The sequence below is a fragment of the Salvia hispanica genome, chromosome 3 (genome assembly GCF_023119035.1).
Source record: "Salvia hispanica cultivar TCC Black 2014 chromosome 3, UniMelb_Shisp_WGS_1.0, whole genome shotgun sequence".
NCBI classification, from domain to species: Eukaryota; Viridiplantae; Streptophyta; class Magnoliopsida; order Lamiales; family Lamiaceae; genus Salvia; species Salvia hispanica.
Window position 1 is genome coordinate 14,338,685 of NC_062967.1, and position 26,368 is coordinate 14,365,052.

The 26,368-nt window shown below is 34.0% G+C and overlaps 4 long non-coding RNA genes across 4 annotated transcripts; 3 read left to right on the plus strand and 1 right to left on the minus strand.

Moving 5' to 3' along the window:
- Positions 1 to 1,509: 1,509 nt before the first annotated feature.
- On the plus strand, positions 1,510 to 2,050 carry LOC125213136. Its single transcript, XR_007174864.1, has 2 exons — positions 1,510 to 1,622; positions 1,809 to 2,050. It is a non-coding gene; the product is annotated as an uncharacterized LOC125213136 (long non-coding RNA).
- A 9,078-nt stretch (positions 2,051 to 11,128) lies between these two features.
- LOC125212898 lies at positions 11,129 to 11,652 on the plus strand. The gene is made up of 2 exons (XR_007174791.1): positions 11,129 to 11,234; positions 11,420 to 11,652. It is a non-coding gene; the product is annotated as an uncharacterized LOC125212898 (long non-coding RNA).
- A 5,594-nt stretch (positions 11,653 to 17,246) lies between these two features.
- LOC125210641 lies at positions 17,247 to 17,937 on the minus strand. Its single transcript, XR_007174392.1, has 2 exons — positions 17,822 to 17,937; positions 17,247 to 17,500 (listed from the first exon to the last, which is right to left on the minus strand). It is a non-coding gene; the product is annotated as an uncharacterized LOC125210641 (long non-coding RNA).
- LOC125210640 lies at positions 17,933 to 20,241 on the plus strand. The gene is made up of 3 exons (XR_007174391.1): positions 17,933 to 18,059; positions 19,425 to 19,488; positions 20,000 to 20,241. It is a non-coding gene; the product is annotated as an uncharacterized LOC125210640 (long non-coding RNA).
- The last annotated feature ends 6,127 nt before the right edge of the window (positions 20,242 to 26,368 follow it).

Here is a 26,368-nt window from a genome sequence, read left to right on the forward strand (position 1 = left end):
ATAATGTGTCAGTAACACTGTTTATCGTCGGAAAATTTGCAGGCAGAGAAGAAGGAACGTCAAATGTTTGCCAAACTAGTGGGAAACTCAATTGTAAATTGGGACCAGGAGGAGAATGCGCAGACTATTGCAATGTGCTTTTGATTAGTCGCAGATTAACACTCCTTAGATCAGACTGTGTTGTATCTATTCCAGAAAATATTACCTTTTGTAATTGTTACTATCCTTGTTAACCTCGATAATCTTTTGATAAAATAATTATAGTAACAACTTTTCATTTTATATTTTGTTTTATTCTTCTTTTATTCGAGAATTTCTTTTTAATATATTTTGTGTTGAATGCCTATTATGCTGGATTCTTGTTTTAGTGCGTATGTGTCTTGGTATATTGGTAATTTAAAGATGAATATTCAAGTGGGGATGTGAAAAAGTTATGGACAAGTGAATATAGCAGCACATATTTTCAATTGTGCCATAGAAACCCAATAAGAAATGAAATGGCAAGAAAAATAAAAAGTTGTCAAAATCTTTTCTTTAAAATAGAAAAATCCCAAAGTGGCCAAGATTTCTAGGATAATTCATCCTAAACTTGTAAAATTTTCAAGCTTTGTCAATAAAATATGAAAATAAACATTCTTATTATAAATAAGTCTAAACTAGATGAGAGAACCAAATAAAAAATAACATGTACCAGTGATTTAATTATTTTAGAAGGTCTTTATAAATTAGTGGTGTCAACTTATGTTTGTTATTCGTTTTCTATTGCATGTTGCTTTTATTCTACTGTCCCACTTCATTTTTGGAGTATTACTTTTGGTAATAGACCCCACATTTTATTAATTCATTTTCCTTTATACTAAATATTATAAAATTAATAGACAAAAGTAAGACTCACATACCACTAAAAATTTTTTACTAATTTTTTATTACATTTCCTAAAACCCATGTCGGGTCAAGTGGGACACATATTGAAGGACGGAGGGAGTAGTTCTTTATCACACAACACATAGTTCTTTATAAGATCATTTTAGTGAAATCTTTTTATAATGACGAAAAAAGATAAAATAATGAAATTCATATAAAATGAAGTGAGATTTAGTGTTTAGTTCGATCTTCAAATTTAGTTCGACATTGAATACAATCCTATTTATGAATTCCTATTTCTAATCATCCTTCAGTTATCATTTATGCCTAAACTTTGCCTATTTTTCTTTATTATACAACATAATATTTGATATAAATAAAACGATCATAAGTAGGCTGCACACGGTACCTGTTTGAAGGGAAAAAAAAAGTAAATACAAATGGCAAGTCAATCATGTAGCATCTCCCTCAAAAAAAAGAAAAGAAAAGTGAAGTAAATTAAGGGAGAGGTTTTATTTTTGTTGGGAAATAGTAATAAGTATAAACTGCCATGAATATGATCAAAACCTAATATCCAATTTTATTAGCTTGTAGTTTGTATGTATAAATAGGTCGATCGTGCATGGGTTATTCGATAACATTGCAGTCTCACATAATTTTGTTTTCTTAGTTATATCATTTCATATCATAATTAATGGCTAAGTTCATTGCAACTCTCTTGCTAGTGATGTTTTATCTCTCTCTTGCCTTAGCAGCGGGTAATGACATTAATATCTCTATTCAAGTTTTGCGATAGCATATTTCTTCAGTATGGTGACGGACAAATCTGTCAATAATATTTTTTATTGACAATGCTTTTAATTATGGATTGTATCCTATGATAATATGTCGGTAACATTGTTTACCGTTAGAAATTTGATGATTAGTGATAAAAATCTTCGCAGGAGAAGATGCCAAATCAAAGCTATGTCAAACGAGTGAGAAACTCACTTGTACAGTGGGGTCGGGAGGAGAATGTGCAGACTATTGCAAAGTGCTTATGATTAGCCGCAGATTAACACTCTTTAGATCAAACTGTGTTGTATCTATTCCAGAAAATGTTACCTATTGCATTTGTTACTATCCTTGTTAATCTAGATGTTCTTTTAATAAATTGATTATAATAACAACTTTTCATTTTAAAGTACATTTCATTCTTCTTTTAGTCGAGAATCCGTTTAAATTTATTTTGTGCCGAATATATTATGTTGGATTCTTGTTTTGACGTGTCTCAAATTTAAATGGGAATATAACAGTATTCAAGTAGCAGATGTGAGAAAATCTGAGAGGAGGAGAGATGAGTTGAGATTGTTTCTGTTCTATGAATTTGTAGGGGAGAGAGAGGAACATTCGACAGTTTAGAGAAGGGAGTGTATAATTCTTTTCATTCCATCCCCTCTATTAAATTGGGATTCTTTGTTGTATACTTGTATTTAGTGGCTGTGTACGTGTAGGAAGAGCAGGGAATATGACTTATAGGAGTACACATGTTTAATTTCAGTGGCCTAAATCTTTTATTTGTTTTGGGCCTTTAGTTAAGCAGATATGTGTGGAGTTGGGAGTATACTTGTAATACATATATATGTTACGCGAAATAATTTGATCTATGGACAGCATCATTGTGGTAAAGGTCGTAATGCCAGCGGGGAGTGATCAATTGCTAACTCATTATTTAATTGCTAATTACAACTAATTTAAGGTCATAAGATTTTAGAAAGTGTGTGGTCTACAATTTGTCACGTGTAATTTTCATTTTTATTAATTAAATCGAAAAAGATAAAAAAAAACTCCAAATTAGGATTTTGGATGAAAATGTCAATTTAGTGTTCCAAAAATATCAACACAATGCTTTGAGAATGTCAACACAATGCTTTAAGAATGTTAACCCATTGCTTATATTGACATTCTACATGTATTATATTGACATATTTTATATAGTATGTTGACATTTCTGCTTGTACGAAAAAATTAAAAAATTTTAAATTTTTTTTCAAATTTTGACGTCGGAACATATGCATGTAGGATATCGTTGGAATCCTTATAAAATTATCTTTAATTTGATATATGTTATATGAATTTAAAGTTTTGGGATTTCTTTTAAAAGTTAGTTATAACTAATTTTGTAGTTAATTGACATTAATACCTCTATTGATATATTTTGAAATTAATTCTATGACCTTATTGACGTTTTTTGTTGATCGTATTGACATTTCAGGATTTTTTTTATACAAGAGAAAAGCTCAAGCTGAAGGCACAGCGAGCAGATCAGTCGATAACAAACAAACGAACAAAGCAAAAAAGACAACCAAAAACAAAGTAGAAACCCCCACTAATCTGCCACTAACCAAAAACCCATAAGCTAAGCAAAGAAACACTACAAGTCAGCAGCAACCCGACCACGAGCCATTCATTAACAAAAAGCCACACCACCAGCTCAACCAAGATCAAGACACCAACAACAGAAAAGCAGACATCGGAGTAAAAGAAAGAATGAAAAAAGTAACAAAACCACAAAAGAGCACACCTCAAATGCCTTCTTCCATCTAGTTCCTTTTCCTTTCAAAGCCTCGCCAGCCTCTAACATCGTTTAAGTTTTCTGCCATTTGTGTAGGGGAAAAAGGGAATCGTGAGCACCAACCCCTCATCCATGTACCAAGTCGCCACAAAAGTCTTCTCTTTTCAAACTCCCAGTTTGTTGTGAGGTCTTGGAAAATTGTTCCGGATGTCCCAAATCTTCCATGAGACGAGATAGAACATGGAGATCCATATCTTCTTGTCAAACCTCTTGAAGGGGGCACCACGCCATGAGAGCAACCATGCTTCTGGTCCCTTTGGCAAGCGAATCGATATACTCCAGCAGTCACAGGAAAAATACTACAGTTTCGAGTTAACAATATAACACTCCCCTATGTTGTGTTGGATAGGAGGGAATACATTTTTAAATTCTTATATTTAGTTATTAGCTTTTGTCTATTAAGATATCGGAGGAGCTGGGAGTCATTTTTAAAATACTGTTTCTTTTCCTTCTTTATAGTTTTGTTTAGTTGGGCTTCTGATTAGTTTATTTTTGTCTGGGCTAGTTCAATATTTTTTCAGTTGGGGGTTAAAAGTATTTTTTTTAGGATAGATTTCTCGGTGATGATTTAAATCCTGAAAATATAAGGACTTTATATTTATGTTGTTTTCTATGAAAGATGATGGATAATTTGAGCACACGGATATAGGATTTTATATTTATGTTCTTTTCTATGAAAGATGATGGATAATTTGAGCACACAGATATAGGATGGATGCATGCATTATTTTTAATTAATTTACTTTGTAAAATTTAATTTTACACATCATATTATTTTGAAAAGGGTGAACTTGTGCACGTCGCTTGCGATTGGAACAGAAAGTGATTGAGGAATCAAAGCTCTTGAGGTGGACTTTCTTTTCAAAATAAGGACTATGTCAAAAACATATTTTGTTGGTGGACTTTCTTTTCAAAATAAGGACTATGTCAAAAACATATTTTGTTGTTGAAAAGGAGGTGAAAATGTTTGTCTTGCCGTGTTTTTGTGTTTTGATGAACCTATCTGAAGTGGTTTAGCCATGTATGTTTAATCGAATTCGAGTCTAATTAGGACCGCAAACCCTGCTCGGACTAGTGTACAACCCGTAGATCGTGCGTTATCTCTTTTGATTTGACCGATCTAGTGACTTGGTTCATGACCACGTTCCTTGTCATGTATGTTTAGATATGGTATGGTGATGATGGTGGATGTGAATGGAAAATAGTCGTGCAACCGAACTTTACAGAAAATATATTTTTAATGTACTAGGATTCTTTTAAATATATTTTAAATATATCAATTGCACTAATCACATATTTCTATCGTATAATCACTTCACATATCCATACCATATTCCACCATCTATATCAAATAACACATAATTATATCAGAGTAATATGATATAATCAAATTATTCACTTTATTTAACACCTAGCAAAGAAGCACATAACACGTGTAAAATTAAAAATGTGATTTATACACATCTGACTATAATAAATAGTTTAATTGAACCCCAGGTTCCACTGGCTACCTCCTTAATCCTTTTATTTCTTCCGCTAAAATCTTCTGCGGTAATATCTCCATGTATTTCTTCTAACTTCCCCCTCCCGTTTCTCCTTCTCCATTATCAACTACTCTTTCAATTTTTCCTTCTTTCCTTTCTCCGATATTTTCTTTTTCTTAATACTCTTATCATTTTCTTTATTTCTATTTTCTTAGAGAAATTCTACTGCGTAAAACAAACCTTCCGTCCGTTGTATGCATATATCTATATATATGGATAGTACTTTAACATATTAATCTTAGCTATTAGATATAGCCTTGATGGATCACCAAAATACACGTGTAGGGATGCTTAGCTATTCAATATTACAATACTCCACGTGTATGCATTAAATATTACTACCTCCGTCCCATAAAAGTTGATACAAAACTTTTAGGCACGGAGATTAAAAATTTATATTAAATAAATAGGAGAGATGAAAAAAGTAGGAAAGGTAAGAGAGAGTAAAGTAAATAATGGAATAAAGTAAGAGTGATTAGATGTTTTGTCTTTTGTTAAAAAAGGAAATGACTCAACTTTGTTGGGACGGACTAAAAAGGAATACGACTCAACTTTTATGGGACGGAGGGTGTACATGTATATTTATAATATGACTAGGAAAATTTGGATAACTACTAATAAAATTTCATATATTACGTACATGTATTACTTGATATAGTTGGTTAGGCAGTTGTCTATTTTTATGCATTTGGAGCTTCTTAAAGTTGTTATTTTGTTGAGATGATATTATGTTGTTTTCCAAGTTATTTCAGTTATTTAAATGTTTTGGTCAAATATGTATGTTTCTCCCTTCCCTTCCCGCTTCTTTAACCTTCCCCTAGTCGCGATCTATCGTATTTTCTATCCTTAGAAAATGCAGACGTGACATAAGAAAGCAATCAAAATCTTTTCTTTAAAATAGAAAACCCCAAAATGGTCAAGACTTCTAGGATAATTCTTCATAAAATTCTAAAATTTTCAAGCTTTGTCAATGAAATCTGAAAATAAACATACTTATTATAAGTAACAAAAGTTTTTTTTTTGCCGACTCCAAAAATCTCAAACTACATAAAATAGGACGTAACAAAAGTCTAAACTAGATGAGAGAATCAAATAAAAAATAAAACAAGTACTAGTGATTTAATTATTTTAGAAGGTCTTTTTAATTAGGGGCGTCAACTTATGTTTTTTAATCATTTTCTATTGCATGTTGCTTTTATTTTGGCAAATGGATCCCATGTTTTACTAACTCATTTCTCATTATATAAATATAAAATTAATAGATAAAAGTAGGATTCACATAAAATAAATTCTTTTAACTCACTTTTCTTTACATTTCTTAAAAACTTGTGCCGTGTCAAAGTGGGAGTAGTTCATTATTACACAACACATAATTTATTATAAGATCATTTTAGTTCAGTCTTTATTGCAATGACGTAAAACAATAAAATAATGAAGTTCATATAAATAAAGTAAAACGATCTAAAAATAAAATATATCATTTGCTTGATTTATTTTATCCACTGGATTAGAAAAATGCAGGACTAAGAATTGATCTTTAGTTCGATCTTTAAATTTAGTTAAACATTGAACACAATTCTATTTATGAATTTCTATTTTTAATCATCCTCATTCCTCCGGTAATCATTTATGCCCTAAACTTTGCCTATTTTTCTTTAGGAAAATATTTTAGAGACATAATGTCTCCAAGCCATAATACTATAATGAGGTTAAAATAGTCATTTTAGATTGTTTTAGATTTTTATTTAAATTTATGTTTTGTACATATACCATACTACCCTTATGCATACGAAACATTTATTTATATTTAAAAATTACTCACTTAGGAAAATTGTGCATATTTATGGATGACTTGATTTAAGCAAATATATACTCAAATCTTCTCACCAATCTCTCATAAATTTCCAAACAACTTATTACGTAGGTATTAGTTTATTTAAATTCATTACATAAATATGCTTTTGAATTTTTCTTTCTAACTTCACATAATATTAGTTATTTAAATTTAATTTAATATAATGAATTAACCTTTATTTAAATAATACTTTATACAATATTTTTAAAATTCTAAACTTATAGGTATTTAATAGATTTAATACTCAATCTTAATTTTATTTTTACAAAACATTATTGAATCTGGAATTTATACTTACTAATAAAACAATTTGACGCCAATGACTATTATCCTTTCATTAGATGATAATAAGTACAGTATATAACTAGGGATGTCAATTGGGCTAACCCGCTCGGGTTCGGGCAAATCCACTCGGGTTGTCGGTCTATTTGGATGCGGGTTATTCGGGCTGTGAATTTTTCGGGTTATAAATTTTTGGCCATAACCCTAAATGTTCGGGCCAATAGTAATCTTATATGTTACTACTTTCTATCCAATCCAATATTCTAAATTATTAAAAAGCATATTGTCGCAAATAGTAAAGTATTATCTAAGTGATCAAGAGAAAGAAAATAATAGCAATTGAAAATTGAAACAAAATAGATAAATATATCGTTTAGTTAATAGCACACATGAATCTGACTACAATTAAATGGAAATCATGCATTTCATAATTACTTCATTATATCAGTGTTGTATTTAATATTGATATTACCAAATATACTTCATATAAGTATATAATCCAAAATTTTAATTATATTTTTATACTAAATGCTCCACCCGTGGGCTAACCCGCAACCCACCCGGGCCAGCCCGTATGACCCGCCGACCAGAATGGATTAGCCCGTGTAGCCCGCTTTTGAATATGGGTTGCGATTTTTCGGCCCTAACCCTATGATTTTACCTGGTAATTCGGGTCGACCCATGGGTTTCGGGCTAGATTGACATCCCTATATATAACTGATAAACTCATGTTTTAGTCGGTTTAATTGGTATGTTGAGGTGCTTAATGTTGAGTTTCGATGCTTGATGTGTCTATTTCCAGCCAATTAACCTATCTTTTGGAGTTTCATGTGTTTGTGAGTGTTCTAGGATAAGTAGATAAAAAAAGAAACAAAAATCCGGCCAATTGTGGATAGGAGCCTGCCAGGGCCTCTAAAGGCTACACCCGGCCGGGTGAGTTTCACCCTTATTAATTCTACCCGGCCGGGTAGGACTTGCAGAACAGAAGGGATCCGGAAAACGACACTCGGCCGGGTGAATTTACAGCACAAATATTCCACCCGGCCGGGTATTCCGAAGACATCGTTAAGATTCCAGAAAGGGGTCTGAAATGGTTACCCGGCCGGGTGGATTTACAGCACTAAAATTCTACCCGGCCGGGTCAGTCAGTTTGACGGGTTTGACTTCTGAAAACGCGATTTTTGACGAAAAAAATCAGGAGAAAAGGCTAGGGTTGGATTGGACGAGAGGCATTCGACACCTACCGCTTCCATCACTCACACACACCCCCAAGAACACTTCTAGAGAGAGAATTGAAGATTGAAGACTCCAAATCGGAAGATTGAAGACTTCACTCCATAGATTCGTTCCACAGGAGTTCTTAGTATCTATCTTTCATGTTTTTGTTCGGATTCTTTGTGTTAAACTTAGTTTTCTTCATGAACATGAGTAGCTAAACACCTTTTGTAGAATTCTTGGTGAAGATGCATTAATTTCATAGTTTTTATCCAATTAATCTTGTTCTTACCTTGCTCTTGTAGTTATTTGATTATTCTTGGGTTTATTCCTTTCAATTGCTTGATCACCACTTGATTGTGTAGGATTAATTAAATTAATCGGGAGATGAAATAATTAATCTAGAAATAGGAATAGTTCACACCTTAATGCAATAAAACTCGGGAGAGTTGAGGTTTTGAGTGAGGTCTTGGACCTAATCGAGCTTTTGGGAGTTAAGGGTTTTAGGATTAGAAGGGGACTTCAATCCTAGCACCTAATCTACAGGTTTCTCACCTCGGGAGGGGGTTTAATCTATAATTGTGGTCGACTTAGTAACTCTAGAGACACCAAAAGGTAAGACAATTTGATTGGATAAGAGCTTGGAATTGTGCATCGGATCCTTGAGTTCTACATTTTTCTCCATATTATCTTTTCACTCCGTGTTTACTTGCTTTTATTTATTTACTTGTTCATTTTATGCTTTTCGTAGTGTTAGAACAAAACCAAACATTTCCTGATTCTCTAGATAGTAGTCAACATTTGTTCGTGGTACTTAAGTTGATACAAGTTTGTCTCTGTGGGATACGATACTCTTGCTTGCTAATTGCTACACTAGCCCCGAACACTTGCGGGTATCACTTGTGTTAAAATAAGTTGAGTCAATAACATAGGTATACTACTAGTATTTTATAATTTAGAATTTTAAATATTATTTAATAAATAAAAAAATTGATGTGAATGACTATACTATTTCGTTTGACGATAACAAGAAAATAAGTATATGAACGCAGGTATTCATTTTTTTGACTAAGAATTTTAATAATTATTTAATACTAATAAAATAATTTGATGCGAATGACTATAACTATTCCTTTGGATGATAACACTAAGAGATTAAGTATGTATGTGCTTTTAGTCATTTTTATGACTTAGATTTTAATAATTATTTAATACTACAAATAAAATAATTTGATGCGAATAATTATTACTATTTCGTTAGATGTTAGAAATTAAGTATATATACATATGTACTCGTTTTTATGACTTGGAATTTTAATAATTATTTAATACTAATAAAATAATTAGATGTGAATGACTATTACTATTTCGTTGGACGATAACACTAAGAAATTAAGTATGTATATGCATGTAGTCATTTTTATGACTAAGAATTTTAATAGTTATTTTATAGTAAAACTAATAATATAATTTGATGCGAATGACTATTATTATTTCGTTAGATGATAACAATTAAAAATGAAGTGTATGCACATAGTAGTCGTTTTTATAACTTAGAATTTTAATAATTATTTAATACTTTCTTAAAAAATAATTATTTCATAGAGTACTAATAAAATAATTTGATGTGAATGACTATAACTATTCCGTTGGACGATAACACGAAGAATTTAAGTATGTATGTGCATGTTGTCATTTTTAAGACTTAGAATATTAATAATTATTTAATAATAATAATATAATTTGATGCAAATGACTATTACTATACCGTTGGATAATAAGACTAAGAATTAAGTATGTATGTTTATGTAGTCATTTTTAAGACTTAGAATTTTAATAATTATTTAATACCACTAAGAAAATAATTTGATATAATTATTACTATTTCGTTGGATGATAACAATTAAAAATTAAGTGTATATACGTGTAGTCATTTTTATGATTTAGAATTTTAGTAATTATTTAATACTAATAAAATAATTTAATTCGAATGATTATATATTACTATTTCGTTGGATGATAATACTAATAAATTAAGTATGTATATGCATGTAGTCATTTTTATGATTTATGGAGTGACAAATTAATATATTTGAGATTTATGCAATTTAGTCTCGTTAGTTTTGATTGAGTATATTTAGATTATTGAGTATATTTTGATAAAAGAGTGTAATTTGGTGAGTTGACTTTTGATATGAATTTGATTGATTATTTAGATAAATGATATAAGAAATGAATTGTCTTTTCTTTTATAATTTAAAATAAGGGTATATTAGTCTATATAATAATTTGGTTTATGGCAAAGTGACATAGGGTATTATGTCTTGGAGGCATTATGTCTCTAAATCATCACTCATTTCTTTATTATGCAATATAATATTTGATATAAATAAAACAATCATAAGTAGGCTGTACACGGTACCTGTTTGAAGGAAAAAAAATTAAATACAATGGTAAGTTAATCATGCAGCGTCTCCCTCAAAAAAAGAAAGAAAAAGAAAAGTGAAGTAAATTAAGGGAGAGGGTTTTTCAGTATCTCCCTCAAAATAAAGAAAAGAAAATTGAATTAAATTAACCCTCAAAATAAAGAAAAGAAAATTGAAGTAAATTAAGGAAGAGGTTTTATTTTTGTTAGGAAATAGTAATAAGTATAAACTGCCATGAATATAATTAAAACCTTATCCCCAATTTTATTAGCTCGTAGTTTGTATAAATAGGTCGTGCAAGGGTTATTCGATTACATTGCAATCTCACAAAATTTTGTTTTCTTAGTTATATCATTTCATATCATAATTAATGGCTAAGTTCATCGCGACTCTCTTGCTAGTGATGTTTTATCTCTCTCTCTCCTTAGCAGCAAGTAAGGACATTAATATCTCTATTCAAGTTTTGCGATAGCATATTTTGTCAGTACGGTGACGGATAAACCTGTCACTAATATTTTTTTAATGACGATGCTTTTAATTATGGATTGTATCTATGATAATACGTCGATAACAACTGGTTAGCATTAGAAATTTGATGACTAGTGATAAATCTTCGCAGGAGAAAATGCTGTCCCAAGGGTTTGTCAACTGAGTACGAAACTCACTTGTACAGTGGGGTCGGGAGGAGAATGTGCAGACTATTGCAAAGCGCATATTAGCCCATTAACACCCTATAAATCAGACTGTCTTGTATCTGTTCCAGAAAATGTTACCTATTGCAATTGTGACTATCCTTGTTAATCTCGATGTTCTTTTAATAAATTGATTATGATAACAACTTTTCATTTTAAAGTACATTTTATTCTTCTTTTCGTCGAGAATTTCTTTAAATTATTTTGTGCTGAATATATTGTGTTGGATTTGTGAATGTAAATATTGTATTTGCATTAAGAATATTCATCACAACTTCACAATATATACAAGGATTTCTAAACTAAACAAGGAAAGAGATAAATCAAGGATTGGTACAATCCCTTGATAGAAGGCTATTAATAATACAATCAGAGACTTAAATCATTGCATTATTTTATGCTATCATCCCCCCTCAAGCAAGAAGTCGGATGAGGTCCAACGCGTAGCTTGTCTCTGAAAAATTCAAATAAAGGACGATGGAGAGCTTTTGTGAAAATGTTTGCAAGTTGTAAGTCTGATGATACGAATTGAGTCTCTAGCTGACCAATTGAAACAAGCTCCCTAACAAAATGGAAGTCAATATCAATGTGCTTAGCACATTTATGAGAATTCGGATTCTGACTGAGAAAGATAGCACTATCATTATTTGAATAAAGAGTCGGGCAAGAAGACAGCTGGACTTGAAGCTCACGAAGAAGTTGGAGCACACACACCATTTCAGAAGTTGTATTTGCAAGAGCTCGATACTCGGATTCACAGCTAGAGCGAGAGATCGTGGGTTGTTTCTTGGCACTCCAAGATACTAGATTACCGCCAAGGAAAATAGAATAGCCATAAGTAGATCGTCTAGTTTCAACACAACGAGCCCAATCGGCATCAGAATATGCAACAAGAGAAAACGAAGAGCTACGTGTAAAACTTAAGCCAAAGGCTGGAGTGTGTTTTACATAGCGAAGAATTCGTTTTACCGCTTGAAAATGAGCAACGGTAGGATGTTGAAGATGTTGACTAACAAGATTTACTGCAAAAGATAAATCAGGACGAGTAATTGTCAGGTACTGCAGCGATCCAACTAATGACCGATATAAAGTAGGATCCTCAAATGGCTGGCCGTCCGTTGAAAGTTGGCAACCTGCAACCAAGGGTGTAGAGACAGGTTTTGACTCTTCAAGAGATGCTCGCTGAAGGATATCACGAGCATATTTAGCCTGATTCAAGAAAATACCAGAAGAAGTATAAGTGACTTCAAGACCCAAAAAATAACCAAGTTTTCCAAGGTCAGTGATGGCAAATTCTTGATGAAGCCGAGAGATGAAAGATTTCAAGTCATCATAAGAATTTCCTGTCAGAATTATATCATCAACATAAACCAAGAGATATATAGTGGATGAGCCACGATTATAGATGAACAGTGAGGGATCAGAACGACTACAGAAAAATCCAACGTTTACAAGAAAATCACTGAGTCGTTGATACCACGCAAGAGGATCTTGCTTTAGACCATATATCGCCTTTTTAAGACGGCATACATGATTTGGAAATTGAGGATCTATAAAGCCAGGGGGCTGTTCCATATATACTGGCTTGGATAGAACGCCGTTCAAGAATGCATTTTGGACATCCAACTGATGTAGAGGCCAATTATTGGAAACAACAATGGATAACACTACTCGAATTGTAGAAGCACGAACAACTGTACTGAAAGTATGACAATAATCAAAACCCGGAAGTTGTGTAAAGAAGGGTGCAACAAGACGAGCTTTATAGCGATCTAGAGAGCAATCTGCCTTGAATTTCATTCAAAAAACCCATTTGGATCCCACAACATTTACATCTTTAGGACGAGGAATAAGATCCCAACTGTCCTTGAGAGCCATGGCAGAAAGTTCCTGCTTTAGAGCTTCAACCCAATCTGGTCTTTTTAAGGCAGACTTGATTCCACGAGGTGTAATCACCGTAATGAGAGCTTGAAATAAATGAGTACATGCGTAATTTGGTATGTACTTTGGCTTGATGATACCTGCATGTGCTCGAGTTTGCATAGGATGAGTAGAAGATACTCTTGGTGGAGGGACAATTAGATTCATCTCAATTGGTGGAGGAACATGTGGATTCATCTCAATTGGTGGACCGGGCTCAATGATAGGATCGAGAGCTGACTCATTAACATGTTGATTGTGCTGGGGATTGGTGCCCCTTGTACAGCGGAAGACATGCATACACAAATAAATCATGCATCCAGATCTATTTGACCGATTATGGGATCAATTAACCACATGTTAAAAAAGCAAATTGCATACAAGAACACAAATAAATCATGCTTTAAGGAATTAAACCCTAATTCATGATATTCTACGGATTAGGGTTACCGATCTGATTCTCCAAAGAATCGACGATTGCTTGCTCCTTCTCCACGAGATGATCTTCGTACTCAACCATAAATCTTCTAATCTGTATCCCGAACTCAGATTATGACCTTTGGGTGGGCAAAGCTTGTCAGAATCGAAAAGGGCTTGATTAGAAAGAAGACAGAATATCAGTTTTGTCAAAAACCGATTTTTCGTCCACTCCCAGAGGGGAGCACGAAAATTAATGATTAAAATTCAATTAAGTCTCCTTTCTAATCTCCTTTTATATTGATTTATGGTGGGCCAGATTAGGGATCCATGGAGGTTGGACTTGGGCCAAACCTGTTGGACTTTTACTAATTAAATTGAGCCCCAATTTAATATAAGTCCAAAGGAATATTATTATCAGCCACTACAGTAAAATAATATTGACTGCCCGTCCAATCCCAAATTACGAGTAATTCGGGCTTTGCCTCTTTAATTTATTATTTCCCATGTTTAAGATATAAATATCCATTAATTAATTTAAGTCTGCTATTTGACTTTAATTAATTAATATCTTTTTCCAAGAGTTGTCTAGTTCAAAATCTTTATTTATTATTCTGGAATAAATTCCAACCGGCCGGGTTTCTGAATAATAAAACCTTTTTCGAACACCTCTTGAGGATATTATCAAACTGGACTCACCCAACACACGATTCATTGCAATAACAATACTAGCACCTCTAGACATTGATCACCACTACCCAAGATATCAGGATTCTTGGATTGCGAAAAATCCGCACCATTTGATAAATCAAAGTAGTGCATAATCAATATCGTATGCTCAATGTTATGTCAACAATGATTAAGAAATAACAATCACCGAGACTTCGTCTTTCGGTAAATAGCAAGAAAGACTTATCTCAACTGTTAGATCCTTCAGTGCTATACCACACCAGTGTCGTTTATTTCCTAAGGTAAGGAAATATGCGGACTGACACTGCAACCTTTCACGATAGGTAGCCAAAGCCTATCTAGGTTGTGAAATTCTATTTCTCTTCTACAAAGAACCGACTGCGTCACCTTCTGTGAACGTCGTTCACGACCAGTCTACTATGTAGAAGAATTAGACTTATTTGCTTCTTATACATTTAAATGTTTGAGAAACATCTTATAAATGCACAAGCAAACATCAATGCGATAAAATTACTTCTTCTCGCTTTGGGTTAAAAGTGGATTGTAAAATTTATTGTATACAAGCAATTCTATCCGTGCAACATGCTCGAAATATGCTTTTCAGTATACCAATCCTAACAGATTGTTGATATCGGGCTCTTCTTGGTTGGGTCGTGACTGTGTCTCGTGTGGAATAGCAGGCAGCTCATGAGTGTTGATAGTAAGCTCATCTTGGTTGGTGTGTGACTGTAATCTAGAAAGTAGAGTCGGCTCATCACATAGATTGCAAGAACTTGGTTGAGGAGCCGAATCAGGATTTACATTTGGGAGCTGCAATTTCAATTGACCATCCAATCGCATTGCTTTAGTAAATTTCGAGATAGGAATAAATTGAGAGTTGTACCTGTTAGGGGACTTAGAGAATGGAAAAGATGACTCATCAAATTTAGCATGACGAGATATATAGATGTGGAAAGTTGAAGGATTGTAGCACCGAAACCCTTTGTGCGAGCTACTGTAACCCAAAAAAATACAAGCTCTACTCCGTGGCTCAAACTTGTTTGTAGTGTAGTCTCTCAGACATGGATAAACCCTACAGCCAAACGGATGAAAGTGTGCAAAGTTTGGAACAGTTAAGAATAATAACTCAAAGGGTGATTTTCCATCTAACACCTTCGAGGGCAAACGATTTATAACATATACGGCAGTACTAAAGGCTTCCATCCAAAATTTCATAGGAGTAAAGGAATGAAATAACATTGTAAGACCTGTTTCAGTAACGTGCCTATGTTTACATTCCACTCGTCCATATAGTGCAGGCGTATATGTAGATGAAAATATATGGTGTATGCCCGACTCCTGGAATAACATTTGCACCTTTTTATTGGTAAACTCTGTGGCCCCCATCACTGTGAAAAGTTTTAATATGACTAGACAACTGATTTTCAACAAAAGCCTTAAAACTAAAGCAGCATTTCATAGAAATCAGATTTTGTCTCAATGGATATAGACATGTAAATCTGGAATAATCTTCCACAAAAATAACATAATAACGAAATCCAGATTCAGAGTTAATCGGTGCAGGGCCCAATAAATCACAATGCACAATGTCTAAAATAGAAGACGATCGTTTTTCATCACGAACAAAAGGTAATCGATGACTTTTAGCTTTCTCACAAGCGTCGCAAATAATTGGTTTGGGTAACAAAGCACTAACAGATATGCTCCCAATTTTATGTAAAAAAAAAATTACATCAAATGCAACATGACCAAGCCGAGAGTGCCACATACAAAAGATGCTTTAGGCGGACGAGCTGCAACCAGAGCTGACTTAGCATCATCCAACACGTACAGACCATCCCTACGACTGCCTTGAGCCAGAATGTGTTGATTTTCCCGATGCTGAATTTTGAAGCAATTATTAGTAAAAACCACATCAATAGGTAAATCAATAGTTAATTTGCTCACTAAAAGCAAGTTTTTAATGAGTCCGGGAACAACTAACACCTCAGACAGATGAATAGAATTATTCAAATAACAAGTGCCAATATGAGAGATAGGTAATAAGGCACCATTACCGACTACAACTGAATCTGAACCTGTGTATGACGTAGATGAGTGGAGTTGCGCCAGAGTAGGAGTCATGTGCGCTGATGCACCCGTGTCTAAGTACCAGTCAGAGATAGGAGGATCAGAGGCAATACTCGATGCGGAGAAAGCCTCAGCAATGTTGGCCACATGTGTGGCAGTAGCAATCTCACGATTGCATCGATCGGGACAAACGTTGGCATAATGGCCGGTTGTCTACAGTGAGGCTAGCGCTTTTGGCTAAAACCACCACGACCACTCTTTTTCGGACCTGAACCGCGACCACGAGACATTTGGTTATTAGAAGACCGAGAGTATGTGTGTGCGGTGAAAGCAACTGGGACGACATGTTTGGTTCAAGTGTTTGTTGAAACATGTCCCAAGCTTCAGCATTGTTGAGAAGATCAGAAAAGGATGGTAATGGGGACATAGCCATTTGAGTTGCTGAGAAGCTAGAGAAGTCGGAGCTAAGTCCTTTTGTAACGCCCCGGAATTTCGTTCCTTTCTTTCGAGATAAATCGGATTTATTAGCTTATCTAATGTTGTTTAGAAGTGGTGTAATCGTACTTCCCTCGATGTATTTTCGACTTTTGGATAATCTAAGTATTTTATGTTGGGAAAGATAAAGTGCAAGGAAATATTAATTCAAGGATAAGAATTGAGAAAATACTTTTATTAGAAAAGTGAGGAAATGCACATGTGTATACTAAAGTACAACAAATTGGATTCAAGCACATGGGAGACCCTTCTCAAAGTGGAAAAAATAATGGTCTACTCTACGGAAATTGTAGTAGCTAAACTCAAGATAAAAACTAAGTTGCTTTGATCAAAGGAGCTGCAATTCAGGATCTTCTCTTCTCTCCCCATCCTTCTCGATTCCACCCTCACCATGCTCCAAATGTGGCGACCTATTCCTGCAAGTCAAGCACCAAAAGGGGTTAGTGTTTTCCTCAGCCAAAAAGGTAAAGTCTTGGACCTTCATCAAAATAGTAAAGATGCCAAGTATGCTATGTCCCCATCAAACAATCAGCCAAGTCTAAGAAAAAGGACAAGAATCAAGATGTCCTCATATCTCTCCACTAGAATCTGAGATGATAGAATCTTCCATGAGAAGTCATCGCCTAAGCCCACAATAGAGTAGGCAAATTCTCTTCTTCCATTATCCAAGGCTGGAGAAACAGCCAAGATACTAGCCTCCAAGATATGCACAAGAATAGGCATGGAAACGTACTTACAAGCTCAAAAGAGGTAGAGCTGGCAGCCCCAAAATAGGAGTCTTTGCCTCCAAGTCTCAAGCACAAACCGCCAGGGATAGAGCACTATATAAGCAGCCTCATCTCCCTTCTCCTCCTCACAAAATCGACACCCCAAACTCACATAAAGTCAAAGAATACAGCAAGGAAGGGAGGAGGAGCAAGGAGGAGATTCTGAAGCAGGACATCAGTCCCATCCAAGAGGATTCATCAAACTTAGGTAACACCACAACCAGAGCATTGCATCATGATAGCAAGAACATAGAGAACATAGAAATAGGCCAACAATCAGTTAGCATAGCCACTGCCAAGAAAAAAGTGACAAGTAGAATATGCCCACAAATAGTTGTTCAAGCATAACAATGTTTAAGCTTCAAAGTAGAGACTCTCCAAAATTTAGATCATGGAATTTTAAATACTCCAACAAGATCATATGTAATACCAACAGTCACCAATCTGCCATAACTCGAAGAAATTGAGTAAAGGGGGAAAGGGGCTTAGCTTAGGCGACGGACTGCCCGGCATCGAGCAAACGCCGACGTGAGGCCGCGGCAGAGAAGGCGGCGCTGCAGGAGCAGCAGCGTGAGGACGGAGACGGCGGAGCAGCAGCTGGCGAGGCGGTGAGTTGCTGGAGCGCGGAGGTGAGGCGACGCCTCCTTCCACCACGGCGACTCCGTCTGAGAATGCGAAAACTCCGCGATGATCTCGCCGAAGACAAAAGAGAGTAAAAATGAGTTGAGGGGAAACCCGATCCTTTAAAAAGAAAGGTTACTCCGTGCGTGGAATCTCCGGCGGACGGCGTGAGACCGTCAGGAGTGACGATTTCTGCCGAGAAAGAGGAGGAGAAGAGCTGCTGTCCCGATTTTCTAATTTGGGGATTTTGTTGTTGAAATTAAAAGTAAAGTGTTAAGAAAAGAGAGGGGTTTGACCGAGATGGTGGAAGGGAGCCCATATTTTGGGCTTTGATTTAAGAATTGGGCCAAGCATATTATTTTATTAGGATGGGCCATGGTTGGATTAAAAAGAAAAAGAGGAGTCCGATAGAGGAATGAAGGGATTGGGCTTGTTCCATTTAATTAAGGGATTAGATTTAAGGATTGGGCCAGGGGCTGCACGTAATTTATTTTGGTGACTACTGAATTATTCTAGTTGGACCAATTAATTTACTTTGGGCTAGAATTAATTATGAAAGTGAGCTTAGAGCTCGAAGGTTAATGGATTAATTCACGGATGAATTACTAAGTTCCAAAGATGGGAAAAGATGTAGTTAGGGACGCGAAAGCCGACCGGCGTCGCCCCGCGACGCCATGGGCGGCCTTAAGAAAATTCAAAGAAAAGATTTAAGGAGGGATTTTCCAAGAATCCATATTAAATGCTCAAGTAATTATTTTAAAGATAATGGAATTTCTCCGAACTTAGTGAAGTGAATGAATAAATCCTACAACTTAGTGAAGCCCGAGAAAGGATTAGAGATCCTATGAGACCAGACTAAGGATATAGGTGTTATGCCATAGGGTGCATGCATTCTTTCTAAAGAGAAATAGTTCAAGTACTAATTAGCGTGTTACGCTATTTATTTTCAAAGGATAAACTGCTCAAGGGCAAGTGAGGCCAACGCAAATAATTGAATTAAGGAATAAGCATACCAGGTGGGCTTTCTTTTAATATCCAGCACACTAGTGCGGATATAAATCAAATACTTGCGAAATTATGAAAAATCATCTTTTCTCAAAATTGAGCTATGATTCTTTTTCAAAATTGTTGTCATGCCATAAATGTTTTGTTTTGATGAATGAGATTGAATGTCATGGAATTGAATGTCATGGAATGGAATGGATTTATGGATGGAATGGATTCACGAATGGAATGGATTTATGGATGGAATGGATTCACGGATGGAATGGATTCACGAATGGAATGGATTGATGAATGCATGGAATGGATTTATGAATGGAAATGGATTTATGAATGAATGATGAAAGAACCTAGTCTGTAGTCGAACTTTTAGCTCACAAAAGAACTTAGTAAGCTCGGGCCTTTTAAGAAAACCCACGTGTGTTACTATGATGGCTTGACAACTATATAATGTATGTTTTGTTTTCGGCACGTGTCCACTGAGTACTCCTGTACTCAGCCCTGCATGTATTTATAAATGTGCAGGTTGAACGTCAAGAGGATGGAGTGATGATCGGAGTCGATGTTATCAAGTTGATCTCCCAACGATTCGTGTCTTCATACACGAAGTCGTTTAGCAAGGACTTATTCCGCTGTGCTTTTAGAATTATAGAACCTCACCATCAACTCTGATTTATTTGAGGAGATGTCTATTCTGTTTTCAAGACCGTGTAATGAAATACTTGGCTTCTATGTTATCATTTGACTTGGCCTTGTGAAATTCTCAAGTTCTAGCTCTTTTCTTTTCCTCGCTTCTTTAATCCCTCTTATTAGTCGCGGTTTACCCGCTTTCGCTATCCTTAGCAAAATGCGGTCGTGACACCTTTCATAAATAGATGGATTTTTTCTGTTTCATCAACGGATCGCCCAATTGCAGATAATTGATCGCAAACGAGTTTGAAATCTCGTCCAAATTCAGAGACCGAGCGACCTCCTTTCTTGATGGACTGAAGTTGTCCTTTTAGACGGAGTTCTCGAGCCTTAGATTGATGACTAAAAGTGTGCTCTAGTGTGAGCCAAACAACGCAAGCGGTGGTGCAGCCGATCACCACGGACATTGCTTCCTCGGACAAGGAAGAGAATATGAGACTGACAAGTCTCTGATCCTCAACACGCCAAGATTGGTATGTTGGATTTGGTGTTGAGTTTCCGTCAGCGACCACGTCAGTCGGTGGTGTTGGACGTGATCCATCAATTAGGCTAATAAGCCCTTGACCAATGAGAAGTGGGTAGATTTGGCTTCTCCACAATAAGTAGTTTGTTGATGATAATTTAATAGTGAGCATATGGATTAAAGTACCATATGGCAATGTATCAGAAGAGAGGTTTGAAGAAGAAGCCATGGCTTAAGGCCTATGAACTGAGGAAGAGCAGCAGAGAAGGTAGAGCGAGAAGAGATTTGGGTTTCAGTATCTTAGGCTGATACCATGTGAATGTAAATATTGTATTTGCATTAAGAATATTCATCACACACTTCACAATATATACAAGGATTTCTAAACTAAACAAGGAAAGAGATAAATTAAGGATTGATACAGTCCCTTGATAGAAGGCTATTAATAACACAATCAGAGACTTAAATCATTGCATTATTTTATGCTATCAGGATTCTTGTTTTGATGTGTGTCAAATTTAAATAGGAATATAATATTAAAGTAGCAATGTCTTTTTAACATAATCTTCCCTTTATTGTTAAAGTCAAAAAGATTATGAACATTTAATATAGCACAAATTTACAGTTGTGATAGAAATCCATTTTTTTTATGAAACAACAAATGCTCAATACTACTGTGGCGAGCTAAAGTACGATAGCTAAAACATTCTAATAATATATGAAATGGTAGGAAAAATAAACTTGCTCAAAATAATTACTTTTAAATAGAAAAAGAATACCATAAAATGTGATTTAGTCACACTTAACTCATACATGCAGAGCGTAACTATCACAAAATTGGCGTTAATAGTAAATTATGAATTATCCCTCATCAATAATTAATAAGAATAAAATTTCCATAAAAATATTTTACGATGCTACCCCTCATCAATAGTAACTTTTTGTTTTTCACCTTAATTTTGCGGTGCAACTTTTAAATTTCTAATTCATTTACCCATCTTAAAAAATAAGAAAAAAAATGTCTTAAGGACATTCGATGTGCTAGATTTATACGAGACAATTATTAAATAACTAGTATGAATAAATAACAATACGTAATTTAGAAAGTTATGATAATTATATTATAGTTAGAATAACCAGTCTACTTATGTTGATAACAATACGTAATTTAGAAAGTTATGATAATTATATTATAGTTAGAATAACCAGTCTACTTATGTTGATTCACTTTAAGATATGATGTTAGTCAAACTTATAGGTTTATAATATATGATACTCCCTCCGTCCCGGTTAAGATGACACATTCCTTAGACGGCACGGGATTTTAGGAGTTATTAGTTAATGTGTTTAATTGGAGAGAGAAAAGGTGGGTGAAAGTATTAAAATAGAGAGAGAGAAAGATGAATATTTTAATAGGAGTCAGAAAAGTGGTTGGATGTATTAATTGGAGAGAGAAAGTTTCCAAAAAAAGAAATGTATCATTTTAGTTGGGACAAACTAAAAAGGAAAACGTGTCATAAGGAGGACAATACAAATTTTAGAAAAGTAATTATCCAAGACTTCTAGGATATGTGAATCAATTTTAAATTTCTAAAAATTTTCAAGCTTTGACAAAAACATGTAAATAAACATACTTACAATCATCGACAAATTAAAAGGTTAGTTTACAGTATGCTGGCCTAGTGCTAAAGTACACAAAGCCCGGTGCCAAATATTTCGGACTTGAGTTTATCGTCAACTCACGTCCTTTAAATTTGTTTATTTATTAATATATATATGTATATATATATAGGGGTGTATTCAGATGAAAACCATAATGTATATTAAAACATCAAACCATGTAAATAATGTACATTATACACACTAATAATGTACATTTTATTCATGTATAATGTACTGTTCTAAATATTGTACACACTAATAATGTACATTTACATTATATGAATTCTGTACATTATGCTGACAGTACATTATACATGAATAAAATGTACATTATTAGTGTGTATAATGTACATTATTTTACATGGTTTGATGTTTTAATATACATTATGGTTTTAATCATGAATACATATATATATATATATATATATATATGGTCTTGTTAGGTTGAGATTATTTAGCTAAATTGAGATATGAGATGCAATATGAGTCACTCATCCAGAATATTTGTGAAATGTCAACAGCATATAGTTTATGTCAACAGAGGGGCATAATTGTAATTTTATTAATTTTTTTTATTAATTAATTTTTTTAAATTTTTTTTTAAAAAAAAATTCATTTTTTTTATTATTATTTTTTTTAATTTTTTTTTTCAACTATATGTACAATTCATGTCAACTACACATCAAATGTCAACAACTTTATTCAATAAATACTATTTGACATGAATTGTACATGTAGTTGACATTATATTGTGTAGTTAACATGAATTGTATATGTAGTTGACATGAATTGTACACATAGTTGACATTATATGTGTGTAGTTGACATGAATTGTGTGTTTGATTGACATAGATTGTACACATAGGTGACATTATATGTGTATAGTTGACATGAATTGTATATGTAGTTGAAAAATAAAAATTTTAAAAAAATAAAAATTAAAAAAACGAAAAAAAAATTAAAAAAAATTTAAAAAAATAAAAAATAATTTAAATTTTTTTTAAAAAAATTAATAAAAAATTAAAATTAAAAATTAAAAAAAATATTTATTGAATACCATGAAACTATCAAAAAAAACTATCATTTTATTTTCGAAAACTATCATTTTATCAAGGGAAACCCTTTTATTTTCCAAACTATCATTTTCTAAATTTCAATGAGTTCAAAAAAGCGAGAGGGTAATTGTCACTTAAGGAACAAAACACTATTCACAAAGATCTTTTATCATTTTTAAACTACATTTTATGCACCCAAAGTATCATTTTATCAAGCAAAAGCACAATTTCTACATTTAAACAATCATCCAAACACATAGCAACACACACACACACAAACACAAAAAAAACACACCAAAAAACACACAAAGAAAAAATCTAAATATATAGATTGTTTCAAAATTTTTATGCATGAATGATATTGTATAAATATAAGAAATATCTACACTAAAAAACTACAAAACTAAAAATCGGGAAAAACTCCAAAAAAATGATAAATCGAGCAAAATCAAAAGTGAAAAAAAAAAACTTCATCCAACCTTTCTTCGATGATGCTTGATCGTTTCCCCTTCACATTTTCCAAAACGGATGATTTTTCCTTCATTCAAGGCTTTGAAACGCGATTTAGAGGGGGTGAGAGAAATTGAGGTTTTGGGTTTTTGAGAAATCGAATGAACGTTTTTTGGGCGTTTCCTTTCCCCCCAAATTTTAAAACGAAATGACAATTTTTCCCTTAAATATCCTGATAGTTTTATTTGATAAAATGATAGTTTTGTTTGATTAAATCTAGACCACATATTTTAAAAAAGTGTGGTGGGGATTTAGTTATGGGGTTTTCACAAAATGGGGGATCATTATAAGCACCCCCATATATATATATATATGTTTGTGTTAAAATGACAATCCCTCTTAAAAAGACACCTGAACCCCTTTTTACAAAAATATTAAAACGCTCAGAATATTAAAACACTACAAAACTAGATTGCCGTATAGGTGTCGATATTGTTGTTCAAGAAAAATTTGCCGTATAAAGACCACCATTCCGCCCGCCTTTTTTCCGATTTTTTTTTTCCACGTGGAGCTTATTATTTTCTCCCCGTGTACAAATGATTTAGAAATGGTGGTATGATATTATTTTAAGGGGTGGTGGATTTTGAGATATTACTTTAGAAATGGGACATGATATTTCCTTTAATGAAGATATCATCCACATAAATTGAATGTAGATAACCTCAATTTTATGCCTAAAGAATATGATGGATCAGCCTTTATGAGAGAAAAGGCCAAGGAAAAAGAAAAAACAGTAGAAACATTTTAGAGGCCTGTTTTAAGCCAAAATAGTTTGTTCAACTTGCACACAAGATGAGGTCCACCCGTTTAAAAACCCCAGGCCCCTTTTTAAAAGATATCTTTTTTCAAAATACCATTCAAGAAAGAATTGACATCAAGGTGACCAAAACCAAAGAGAAAGAAGACTAAAAATCGCCCCGATAGTGTTGGGTTTGACGAAGGGTAAAAAATCTCATTAAAATCAACCGTTTTTTGGGAAGTTTGGCAACTAACCTGGCTTTATATCTAGAATGACACCATCAATGTGTTTTTTAATCATGAATATCCATGTGCAACCAAGATTTTTTCCGGGGTAGGGGTGAGAATCCATTTTTGTTCCTTGGGGGGGCAAGGGAAACCCCAAGCATAAAAACCTTTTCACATTGGAAAAATAGTTTGAGAGGGATTTTTGGGTTGAGATCGGGGGATGGGAGAGTAAAGTTTTTGGGGTTAAAAATACCACTTTGCTTCGACTGGACTGCGCGCGGCGACCGCTGGCCAAGGTGCGGCGGCCCGCCACGGAAACGCAGCGCGCGAAAGCTGTGTTTAAACTCAATTTGCCAGCGATCCTGAAGTCCGATCGGAGCGCTCGACACAGAATTCTCTTCGTCTTGAAAAGAGAATCAAGATGGTTCAAGAATTAACTCAATCGGAGTTCTTTGGAGAGAGTTATGGTCGTTCTACCAAAGTCGCGCAAAGTTGCCAACTGCAGTCTATGGGAATTTGAAGAAGGAAAGAAGATATTACCTTGTAAAGCCAAGTCTTTTCCTTCTACTATGGGGAACGAAAATTACATATTTCCTAATGCTTGGAGGACACTTATTACCAAATTTAAATCCTTCTAAAGCCTATATATACCTCATAACCCCATTCATAGAAGAATAACCCTTCATAGCCACCAAAAAGGGGAGCTTTCATAGCTCCTCCTCCAACCCTAATCCTTCATCATCTTTTTGCCAATTACTTCCATAGCATAAATTTGAGAGTTCTTCATTGTGCAAGGGGTTGGAGAAAGAAGTAAGAACATCAAGAACGACAAGGATTCAACCTAAGGGTTTTATTTGCTTTAGTTTTATGTTCCAATTGTTTTCACTGCAATCTATGTTTTTAGCTTATTCAATTATGTCTAACTAAATTCATAGGATTCTTTGGATGTGTTAGTAACTTTTATTGGTTTATACAATTCTTTTTTCTATTTAATATCCGTTTTGTTTTTACTTTGTTTCTTCCTAAGTAGTTTTGATGCTGCATGATTGTTTGACACATCGTGTATGATTTAATATAACTTGCTTCATAAGCGTGACAGAGTTCTAGCGAGTTAGATTCACTTAGTAGACACTACGTTAGCTTCCCTTAAAACGGCACTGTTAATTGAGAGTGAGGACTTTTCAAGGGTCTTAGGAGCTTTTTGGAGTTACGTGTTAGGATAGGCAATCCTAATGTTGTAATCAACGTTTGTATCGCAGAGCATAAGCTAGGTGACTCGTCCTTTCAAAGTATAAACTGTGCTAGGGTATTGTAGTTGGAATTTGTATAACCATAACTGTGAAAGCATACCCATGAAATTCTCTTATCTCTCATATTGCATCTTTGTGATTTAATTGCATTTAGTTGTTTGATTGCTTTTTAAATTTTTTTTACTTTCAAAACCCAAAACTTCTCTTGTTTCTTAGATAGTATTTCTTTTTCATATTGTTCACATATTCCCCGTGTTGATATCCGGGCTGACCTTTAGCTATACTAGATTACCATGTA